The 12,174-nt window shown below is 30.2% G+C and overlaps 1 non-coding gene across 1 annotated transcript; it reads left to right on the top strand.

The window, feature by feature from the left end:
* Window positions 1-279: 279 nt before the first annotated feature.
* Window positions 280-386, top strand: LOC139895163 (small nucleolar RNA R71). The gene has a single exon (XR_011775626.1). It is a non-coding gene; the product is annotated as a small nucleolar RNA R71 (small nucleolar RNA).
* Window positions 387-12,174: the final 11,788 nt, after the last annotated feature.

Raw genomic sequence — 12,174 nt, 5'->3', positions numbered from 1 at the left:
ATATCTTTAGTCATCTTTTCCATTCGTCTTTCGAAAGCATCTATTTTTGCGAAAACGGAATCAAAGTCGTGGCTAGAATCGGCTCTAGCCGCTTTAGATGAACGAAAAATATCTTTTTCCTGGTGCCACTCATGTAAGTGGGAGGCTGTGTTATCAATAATTTTGTGAGCTTCGATTGCGGTTTTCTTCATAATGGAACCACCAGCTGCTGTGTCGATGTATTTTCGTGTAGCAACGTCGCATCCTCAGTAGAATATTTGTACTATTTGATAAGTGTCTAAACCGTGCTGAGGACATCCTCTCAACAACTTTTCGAATCTTATCCACGCCTCATATAGAGTTTCATTTGGCTTTTGTGTGAACGTAACAATTTCTCCTTGAAGTCTCACGGCTTTAGATGCCGAAAAGAATCTTTTAAGAAAATTTTCAACTAAGACATCCCATGTGTCAATCGCTCCTTCGGGTAACGATTCTAACCAATCTTTGGCTTCTCCCTTTAAAGTCCAGGGAAATAACATGAGATAGATATGTTCATCCTCAACTTCTCTGATTTTAAATAGAGTACAGATCCTATTAAAGGTTCGAAGATGTTCGTTTGGATCTTCTTTTGGCGTACCACTATATTGGCATTGATTAGTTACCATGTGTAGGATTTGTCCTTTGATTTCATAATCTGGCGCATTAACATCTGGCTTAATAATGGCATGTCCTTGGCCCATGCGTGTGGCTCTCATTCGATCTTCCATACTTAGAGGTTCCGTTACTTCCATAATTGAATTTATTGAATCTGAATCACTAGAGGATTGTGATTTAATGGTTTCTTCCTCTACAATCTCTGGTTGAATGATTTGTGGTTCAGGAGGAATAATTAGTGGTTCAGGATCTCGGAATTGTCCTTGAATATCCTTCGGGTTCTCAATTGTGGGGAAGGGTTCAAAAAATGGATTATCGGAAATTTGAATTGGGGTACTTGGTCGACTAGATGACGATTCTAAAGAAAAATCAACGGCGATAATATTAGCTAGATGTCTTGATCGAGTTACAGGTGGTGAACGTATGAAAGGTGGTGAACGTTTTGCTCGGTGCATTAACTGAATATCCTATTAGTTATAAAGATAAAAATTATATAAGTTATCAAATTAATAGACTTTTCTGATTTTGCCCACGTTTCAAATAGCCAATAGATGCAGCAGGTAGCCAGGACCCTTTAAATCGAAAGCCCACAACTCGCCACTAACAAATCCAACTATTACTACGAACCAGAAAATTTTGGATGTCTATCAATTTAACCACTTAAAATAATTTTTCGTCGAAATTTAAAGAAAATAATAAAAAAAAATCTATGTCTTAAAAACTAGAGCGTCGAGAAATAAGAAAGAAAAAGAGTGCGTCGAAAAACGTTGAAAAATAAAAGTCGAAAAATAATAAAAAGAAAGTAAAGCATCGAAACTTAAAAGTCTAAAAACTAAATATTAAAATTTTGCGTCTAAAGGTATTAAAGCTTAAAAGGAATTCTATATCCAAAACGGCAATAACTTAAAAAGTACTAAAATCTTAAAACGGCATCGCAAAATTCTAAAGCACTTAAATCTAAGTCTAAAGAAAAAGCACTTAAGGGATTTTACGGCAAAGCCTAAAAATCTAGAAATAAAAAATAACTACGGCAAAATACTAATCTTAAAATTAATTACGAACGATAAATATATAAATTACGAATTAACGATTAAAAAGATACGAAATATAGAAATAAAACTTAAAGTTATAAAAATACAATTTTTTTTTAAAAAAATATTATTTTTATATTATGATTTTATAAAAGTTTTAATTTATATAATTAATAATAATAAAAACACATAATATTACAAATAAAATTAAAACTAAATTAAATATATTAATTAACTAAAACCCTAATTAGGTTAAATATTAATAATAAGAAAATTATTAACCCTAATCTGTAATTAATGTGTACTAGGTTTGCTGCCAGAGCAGGCTCCGCGAGTGCGAATGTCTGCTGCCCAAAAACTCCGCGAGTGCGGAGGATGCAGATTCAGATGAGCTGCAGGCTCAAATTACGCAGGTTCAGTTTTTTTTTTTTACTTTTTATATTTTTGTATTTTTTTTCAAACTTATATATAATTATATTTTCACAAATATAGATTAAAAATATAGTTTTTCGCCGAGTCCCCGGCAGCCAAAAACTTGATGTGTGCGAGGTGTAGTACGAAATACTATTATTTTTATTACGAAATACGATACAAATTACACAAGTTTTATTATTTATTTAGATTGGGATATACCTAAACCTTGCTACAACACTTATAGACAGTGTACCTAATCGTAGAGTAGTGTAGTTTTTAGTAAGTTCGGTTCGTTCCACAGGGAGCTAGCTATGTTTAACGCTATATTTTTAACAACTATATTTATATATATATAATTATATATAGTAGTCATAATATATAAAAGGGGGGTTTTTACCGTTTAATGACCGGTTTATCGATTTTAAAAAAGCGTAAAGATAAATGACGATAATATAAATGACAGAATTTAAATTGCGATAAAATAAATTGCAGTAATTAAAATGACAGTAAATAAAGGTACGATGAAATATGAAATAAAAGTATTATGCTTATTTGAACTTCCGTAATCATGATGTTTGACGTTTTAATTTTAATTTATTTATCTGGGTTAATTGTCCTTTATCCTGAATTTATTTGATACCTATCTGGTTTTTGTCCATAATAGTCCATCGGTCATAATTATAAAATGCTCGTCAAATTAACCTTATTCTCGAAGTCAAATATTCTAACTAATTAGGGATTTGAACTGTAACAAGGTTTTAATACTTTGTTTAATGATTACACCAGGTTTCGACTGCTTATAATCCAAGGTTTTAATACTTTGTTAACAATTACACCAATTATCCTTGTATGTAATCCACCCCTATTTTAATGAGATATGAATATTAATTTACCCACTTGATCAGAATGAATAATCAATTACCCAACCCGAATAATTAATTAAATGATCGTAAAAGATGTCGTATAAACGTCACTAAATAGGACATACATAATCATTTTAATAATTATTAGACTAACGAATTTGAAGATAGGTTCGACAAGTTCCAATGAGTTGTCATTCGATTAGACAATACCCCCTACCTATTAATAGTCAATAGTCCAATGTTCACAAGTGTCGGTCTTTTGTCCAAACCTTAATTATGGTACAAAATCCAATAATCCCATCTTTAATATTTAGTCTAACATCACGATTACTTCGGCTCAAATAAGCATAATAATAACTTAGTTACGATACATTAATTTAAAAAGGAAGAACATAGCTTACAGTGATTATTTATCGCGTAGCGTTACACGGACAGAGTTCCGACTTACAAAACCTTAAAACATTCTTACAATAACCTTATTATTATTAACTTAAAATTAAAATTAAAATTATAAAATATAAATATAAATATAAATATAAATTGAGAGAGATAGATAGAAAATGGGTAAGGAAATCGATCAGAATGCGCGGCCTTTTATAGGTCCACTTTGAACTGTACAGCTCCGCGGGTGCGGAGGTTTTGTGCTTCACAGCTCCGCGAGTGCGGAGATTCGGATTCCAGCTCACCAAATGAATTAAACGTGGGCTGCTTTGATTAAAATAATATATAATATATATATATATAATTAATTATATATAATATTATATTCTTGTGCATTGTTGACTTATAATTTTAACTCCGTTGAGTCGCACGTTGATAGTTGGTTCATGTCTAGGTTTCGGATTTTCGAACGCCTTTTTGTATAATTTAATATCTTGTACTTTGCGTTTTACGGCTTGTACTCTTGTAATTTCTAGACGTTTCTCATCAATAATTTGAACCACTTGGATTGTAAGTTGTACATTTGAGCTTTTTGGTTATTTGCGTCTTCAAATTGTCGTTTTCTTCTTTTGTCTTCGCACTTATTTATTTAAACGAATATTACATAAAAATAGAACAATTGCAACTAAAAGCTTTACATATTGGAAAGATATTGTGCCTAAATATATGTTCATTTGGAGTACTATCAGTTATATACTATATAATATTGTAACCGGACTTAACAACAATCCATAGTATATTGATTTTAAATTGTCTATGATTCATATCAACGAGGGGGACGAAATCTAAGTAAATACACTTTCTTATATTTTTTATTTCTTGTAATTTTTATTATTATTTTAGTTAATTATATCCAAAATCAAAAACCAATTAAAACTCACTTAAAAGTATAATTAATTGTTGTTAGATTCTTGAATACGCTTCTCCCTGTGGAATGAACTTGACTTGCCAATATCTATTGCTGCACGATCGGGACCAGTTGCTCGTAGTGTGATAATATTTATTAAGCTAGTTTAGTTGTAAAATTTAAAAGTTAGTTTTATCACATCAACTTTTTGGCGCCGCTGCCGGGGAGAAATTGTTCATTCAGGAATTTAATTACTTTTAGTTATTTGATCCTTTCGTCGGAATTTATTTTCCTACGAAAGTTCTGTTTTATTTTTCTCTTTGTTTTTTTTTTAAATTTCAACTAGGTTCCAGTCATACTGTAATATGGATGATTTTGAGAATATGACCATGGAAAATCTTTTTAATGCCCAACAATTTAATCAATACTCTCAAACAAGTTTTGATGATAATTGGTGCGATTCATCTATGTTTAATAGGGTTGAAACTACATATATTTGTGAAAATTGTGGAGGTTACCATTTGACTTTGGAATGTGATTATCATATTTCCATGGATCAAATGGAGAGTTATGAACCCATGAACTATATATGGAATGAATATCAAGAGAATAACTTGAATCCAGATTTTTATTATCCAAACCAACCTTATTACGATTCCCCACAAAATTATCAACAATACTAATTTTCTAACCAAATGCCACAAAATTTTCAACAAACTCAAAATGAAGAAATTTACTCGTATGATTTTCAAAATATTATGATGAGTTTTATTGAAAGTCAAACCGAAACTAGGGAATTACTAAATCAATAATGCCAACAAAATCAAACATCTATTCAAAATCTAGAAAGAGAAATGGAGCGTTTGTTTACTATTCTTTCGAAAAGACAATCAGATGATTCATCGTTTGAGTCTTCATATTTTTATCCTAATCCTATTTTACAGGTTCCAAATGAACAAACAGTTGAGGACAAGGTGCAAAATGAAATTGTAAAAATAAATTCACAGGAACCTCTTGAATTAAAAGAATATGAAACCTCTATGAAATATATAAATAGAATAAGTCAAAATGAATATGTAATGAATGGAAAGAAAAATGATGAGGATTCTAATTCCGAGGTCGAAATGGTAGAACCGGTTATTCATACACCCGAAAATTTTTCAGTTTATAATACTTCACTCAGGTATAATTGTGATAATGAGGAGGTCGAGTTGATGAAATCATCAGGGATCATTGAGGATGAGGAGTTTAATATATTAAAACCACTTGAGGAGTCACCTTCTCATATTGAATTCATATATCCTCAAGAGGTTAACACTTGGAATACCTTGAAAGATGATCCATTTGGGCAGGATCCACCTAGGAGAATAAAATTTTTATTGCAAGCCACACTTAGAGAAGAGTTGTATGTTGACTCTCGGGTTGAGTCATCTTTTTTCGGTCAACTGAAAAAGGATTTATCTGATATATTATATACCACCCGAGATGTAAATGAATGGCTCACTCTTCTAATTCGTGGAACTTTCTCCACTGATTTTACATGTCGTTCGATAAATATAGAGAAATTTGACCCCGCTAGGCAATAAATTATGGGGCCGAGTCGAGAAAACGACTTGTTAAAAAAATCATGTTTTGAGTGCCTTTTTATTCATTATGTGATTTATAAAATTAAAGTCTATATATATATATATATTAAAGTGTGTTTATTTCTCAAAAATATAAAAACTTTAACTTTTAATAAATTAAATTTTATAAATTTGAATTTTAAAATTTATAAACGGATAAAGACTAGGTTTTACAACCGAACTTTTCGTTATAAGAAATATAAATTTTATAAATGATATTTTAAAATTTTAATTAGTTACTAAGTTGAAAAAAATAAAAAAAAATAATTGTGTTTTTAGTTTATTATATTTTTGTTTGTTTATATATGTACAAAAAATTTAAGTGTGGGGTAAAATTTTTGGTACTATTTAAGTACAGCCCCATCTTTTGTGAGATTAACATGTTTGTTGACAGGTACTTACGATGATGCATTCGACTTAACGAAACACCAAACCAATACTAAATTATGATAAAAGGAGTGGATATGTTCATACGATAAGCATTTTACGGTCTCCAATTTTTAACCAAGGAAGTTCTAAACAACCTTTACACCTTTTGTCCTCTCAAATTTATATATTTTTTTTCTGATTTTTTGTAATGAGGGCATTACAAAATCTTAAGTGTGGGGTGGGGATATAAATTCTCGAGAACTTAGAATTTGGTCATTTTTACGAAAAATTTTTAAAAATTTTAAATAAATATACATAAGTTATTTGATTAAAACATATAAAAAGAAAACCAAGTATAAGGGAATTTATAAACCCATATGTTTAGAACCATTTATTACGTGTTTCTATAAAGTTTATTGCAGATATCATTGCTTTGGAATGTATAAACCTGTTTATCCTAATTGATGCGAGTAATAAAGGATGAATCAAGTCCATCCTTTAAGGAAATAAAGTCTTCCGAATGTCGTTTTACTTGGTATAGCATACTTCCTAAACTATATCATTTCATACTAATATCATATCACGATATAAAAGTACCGTGGGAAGAGAAAGTCTTGAACTTTCAAACCCGAAAATAAACTTGGTAGGGTAAATCCAAGTCGCTATCCAGTGCAAGACCGATTACGGTGTATAAGCTGGAGCAGGATCTGTCACACGTGATAGCTTAATCTTCGCAGTTTTAACCCTTGAATTGAAATGTACAAATTGTCATAAAAGACCGATAGAAATATCGCGTCAGGGGGCGCCCGGTTAAGAGTTCCATGATACTACAATCATGGGGGTGGATAGCTTGCTAATCGCCGACTGAGGCTTCGGTTTTCAGTTACCCTCAACCGAAATTTGAGGTTAAAACCGAAAAACGTGTCTAGTGTAAAAACTAGCATGACATTTTAAAAAATCATAAAACGTTTTCACAAGGTCCAATTTTCCCTAAGGATCCAAATTTTTAACTTTTCGTGAGACTTTAATCACGAAATTTCAACTTCGTTTATGTTGCCAGAATTTCATTTCGTGTGGTGTGTATGATCCAATAAATATCGTGTGATGTTTTCAAGTCATTTCATAAAGTGTGTGTTTTCGTTTCGTGTGACGTGTGTGTGTGATGAATGATTGATATGGAAAAATATGTAGTATTCCGAGTCTTTTAAAAAGCTGTTATTGCTTGAGGACAAGCAACGTTCAAGTGTGGGGTAATTTGATATTGCTTAAATTATACATATCTTTTGGCGCAATATCAGTTCCAATTATATATGCTTTTGCCGTTTTCAAGAATATTTGATACCTATTTCGCAAGGAAAATGACTCAAGTACATACAAGTGAAAAGAAGAATGATCGGTTAAAAGAACGATAATTTCGGCGAAATATATATAAATCAAGAAGTGTTTATCCGAATTTGAAATATAATATAAAGATTAAGGGGGTATATCGTTAAATTTTTGAAAAGGACAAAAATAATTTGTGAATTGCAATTTAGATTACACGTAACGTGTAATTTGAAGATTAATTACGCGAAACGTGTAGGATTTTACTCGGTACTCGTACTATTCGAATCTACGCAAAACGCGTAGGACTACACGAAACGCGTATTGGTACCAGATTCATATCTACTTTTCATGTGGGAAGGCTTCTTTATCAGTTATTTATTATACTTTATCGATGATCAGTCCTCTTTACAGTAACAGATGCACTCATTTATATTTTAAAAGGCAAAGGTTACAGATCAAGCTAGACTCTACCTACTACCTACTACTTCATTTACATGATAAATACGGAGTACTATGCATTCAGTAAAGGGAAGAGTCAACATACTAGCTAGACTACACAAATTTGCATACTAGTAGCTAGTTTTAGTTTAGTCCTAGGACAGTAGTAGTAGGGAATTTTTAGAACGAGAAAATATCTATTACTGTCCAAGTTATATTTCTAGTACTCCGTACCATTTATATTTCAGATTATATTATGTACTGTTATTATTTCCAAGTTAAAATAGGATAGTTTTAAATATTGTAAGAGTGCTATTTCAATATTGTAAGGGTGTTATTGTTCGTGTGCACGGGTGCTGTCATTTCCATTTTCTACCATTTGAAGTTAATGAAAGTAAAGACTATTGTAAGTTTGTTCGATTTAAATTTTTATTATTGTTGCTATCATCTTTATTATTGTTATTATTATTAGTATTAGTATTAGTATAGTAGTAAATTATTATTATTGTTATGTTTATCATGTTATGTTTACGTTTTTACTCCCGTACCATTATTATGATTAGCTAGTTTACTTGCGTGTGTTTGCTTAGATGTAGAACCCCTCGATTATGAATTGTTATCATTTAGAACATTAAAATGTAACTTTGATTATCTTTAATATTGTGCCTAGCCAAAAGAACCATTGTTATATAATTAGATATTTAATCTTTATCACATAATTTGTTAGATATAAATAGCGAAGGTTATGTCTATTTATATAAATTAAGTTTTAACACTAAAAGTGGTTTAGACGAACTTATGAATAAATTATTAACACCAATTTAGAAATATGATTCAGTGGTTTGGGTAATATCATTAGTTATATAATCGTGAAATTGTAAAAAGGGAAATCGTTACAATTTAAGTTTTGGCGAAAGTCAAAACTAGGCTAGGTCTCAATTTAGATAATTGGGGTATAGTTAACTATCTAAAATAAGATCCAATGAAAATTAGATTTAATTTTAATTAGTTAAGATTTTATATAAATTCGAAAGAAAAATATATAAAGTAAACATTTTAGAATAATTACAAATGTTATTTAGATCAATTTTAGATATTGTGTTCAATCAAAAGATCCATTATTATGTAAATTTAATACTTAATCCCCGTCACATAGTTTATTGAATCATTTAGCGAAAGTTAAATTGGTGATATATAAAATATGCTTCAACACTATTTGTGATCTAGACAAAACGTAGGATTATATTCCTGACAAAAATATAAGAATACGGATTTGGTGATTTGGTGGTATTAAGATTTATATAGTCATGAAATTATAAGAAGGGAAACCATTTTAGTTTAGGTTTTAATGAAAGTTAAAACTAGGTTGAATCACAATTCGAATGATCAGGTATAGTTGATTTGTTAAAATGATAAGTTGAATTTTAGTAAATCAGGACTTTATGAAATCGAAAGGTTATCACGAAGTTATATACTATATAATATTGTAACCGGACTTAACAACAATCCATAGTATATTGATTTTGAATTGTCTATGATTCATATCAACGAGGGGGATGAAATCTAAGTAAATACACTTTCTTATATTTTTATTTCTTGTAATTTTTATTATTATTTTAGTTAATTATATCCAAAATCAAAAACCAATTAAAACTCACTTAAAAGTATAATTAATTGTTGTTAGATTCTTGAATACGCTTCTCCCTGTGGAACGAACTTGACTTGCCAGTATCTATTGCTGCACGATCGGGACCAGTTGCTCGTAGTGTGATAATATTTATTAAGCTAGTTTAGTTGTAAAATTTAAAGGTCAGTTTTATCACATCACCATTATTAGTATTATTATTGATATTATGAGTATTATTAATTATTGTTATTGTTATGTTAATATAAATATTATGATTGTTATTATTATCCTTTTAGTTAGTATTACGTAATATCACTAAGTATTAATAGTATTATTATTATTAACATTAATATAAGTATGATTATTATTATTATTATTATAAATATGACTATCATTATTATTATTATTGTTATTACAAAAATAACACAAACTATTATTATTATCATTAATATTAGTATTAATATCTTTCTATAAATAATAGAAGTATTAATATTGACATAAGTAATATTATTATCACGAATATTATTATTATGTAATTACTAAAACCATTATCATGACTATCATTCACAGTAGAATTAATATTTTTACTGTTATTATTATTAATATCATTATTAAAGAATTATTAACATTAATATCTTTATTAGTAATATTAAGTATTATAATTATTATCATTTTTACTATTATTAATATTACTCTAGTGTTATTATAACTATTATTTTGCAAACAAAAGATTTTTCATATAAAAATATATATAATAACCATCACTTAAATATATAAGTACTTTTATTTAAAATATATAAAATGAAAATATAATGAAGTAAATAAGTTATTAATATAAAGATTACATCACTAATAATAATATATAAACTTGTTCAATTACGATTATACATTTTAATATATATACAAATGATATAGGTTCGTGAATCCGAGGCCAACCTTGCACATGTTCAATGACGTTATATGTATTTTTTACTACGAAATACAGTATTGTGAGTTCATTTGATTCCCTTTTACTCTTTACATTTTTGGGACTGAGAATACATGCGTTGTTTTTATAACTGTTTTCTAAATGCTTTTGAGATATATTTTTGAACTGAGAATACATGAACTGCTTTTATAAATGATTGACGAAATAGACACAAATATTCAAAACTACATTCTATGATAGAATTATTTGGATTCAGAGGTTCGATTTAGTAGTTAACGGAGAGATGATTTTGCATTGCGTACGCATTAGCTCCCGTTTTAACTACCATCGGCGAGATGAGTTTGCATTGCACGCACGCACTAGCCCCCGATGTATTGTATTGTATTATAGTCGACTTTGTAGTTGGTAACGGAGGGATGATTTTGCATTGCGTACGCATTAGCCCCCGTTTCAGCTACCCTCGGAGGGATGATTTTGCATTGCGTACGCATTAGCCCCGTTGTAAGAATTATATTGTATTAACTACCACGGTGAGATGATTTTGTCATTGCACTACGCATTAGCTACCGTTGGTGAGTTGTTTGAAAGGTTCCGGTGTTCTTCATATGAATGATTTTACAGCAGGAATAGACCTGCACAGATTGTTTTCTAATTATGAGTATCTTGTGGTCTATTATATTATTGAAAATGATTGATTATGAAAAACTAATGAACTCACCAACCCTTTTGGTTGACACTTTAAAGCATGTTTATTATCAGGTATTAAAGAAATCTTCCGCTGTGCATTTGCTCATTTTAGAGATATTACTTGGAGTCATTCATGATATATTTCAAAAGACGTTGCATTCGAGTCGTTGAGTTCATCAAGATTATTATTAAGTCAATTATAGTTGGATATATTATGAAATGGTATGGATGCAGTCAACTTTCGATGTAGTGAAAGTTTGTCTTTTAAAAACGAATGCAATGTTTGTAAAATGTATCATATAGAGGTCAAGTACCTCGCGATGTAACCAAATGTAATGTATTCGCCCAGATGGATTAGGACGGGTCCTTTCAAATCAATGAAGAGAAACACAACAATTACAATGACGGAGTGAAACTCGGTCATAAGAAAATGAAAGGATACAATACCAACGATTAAAAACAAAGCAAAAGTGGGCGTTGATCTCGTATATAAGATTGTAATCTGTGCCAAAGAATGAAATAAGATGCTCAAAAGAAGATTTTCAAATTGACGTTCCACACTATATCCGATTGGCATGTGAATTTGCCATTAAAAGGAATCGATTCTAGCCAACCAAATTGCCAAAATAGCGGCGGGCCCGATTAACTTCCAAAACCTTGAAGCATCGATAAGCCTTGAAACTTTGAAGCACATGGGAGGCGGCATTGTTGGACAGTAGCAAATTTAAGAGTGTAAGTCAAGAAAAGAGAAGGAAAGTCGTCATTTAGAATGCGACCATCAAGCCACGAAACATGCTAAGACAAAAAGATTACTCTGTAGTCAACAATCCACTTCCATACATTAGAAGCCACAATATTAACCAGCAACTCAAACTTCTTCAATATTACCAAATCCTTCCATATTGATGATAATTGGGATGTATGCAAGGATGTCATCTCGTTCAT

The sequence above is a fragment of the Rutidosis leptorrhynchoides genome, chromosome 2 (genome assembly GCF_046630445.1).
Source record: "Rutidosis leptorrhynchoides isolate AG116_Rl617_1_P2 chromosome 2, CSIRO_AGI_Rlap_v1, whole genome shotgun sequence".
Classification (NCBI taxonomy): domain Eukaryota; kingdom Viridiplantae; phylum Streptophyta; class Magnoliopsida; order Asterales; family Asteraceae; genus Rutidosis; species Rutidosis leptorrhynchoides.
This window is presented reverse-complemented; position numbering and strand designations above follow the sequence as displayed.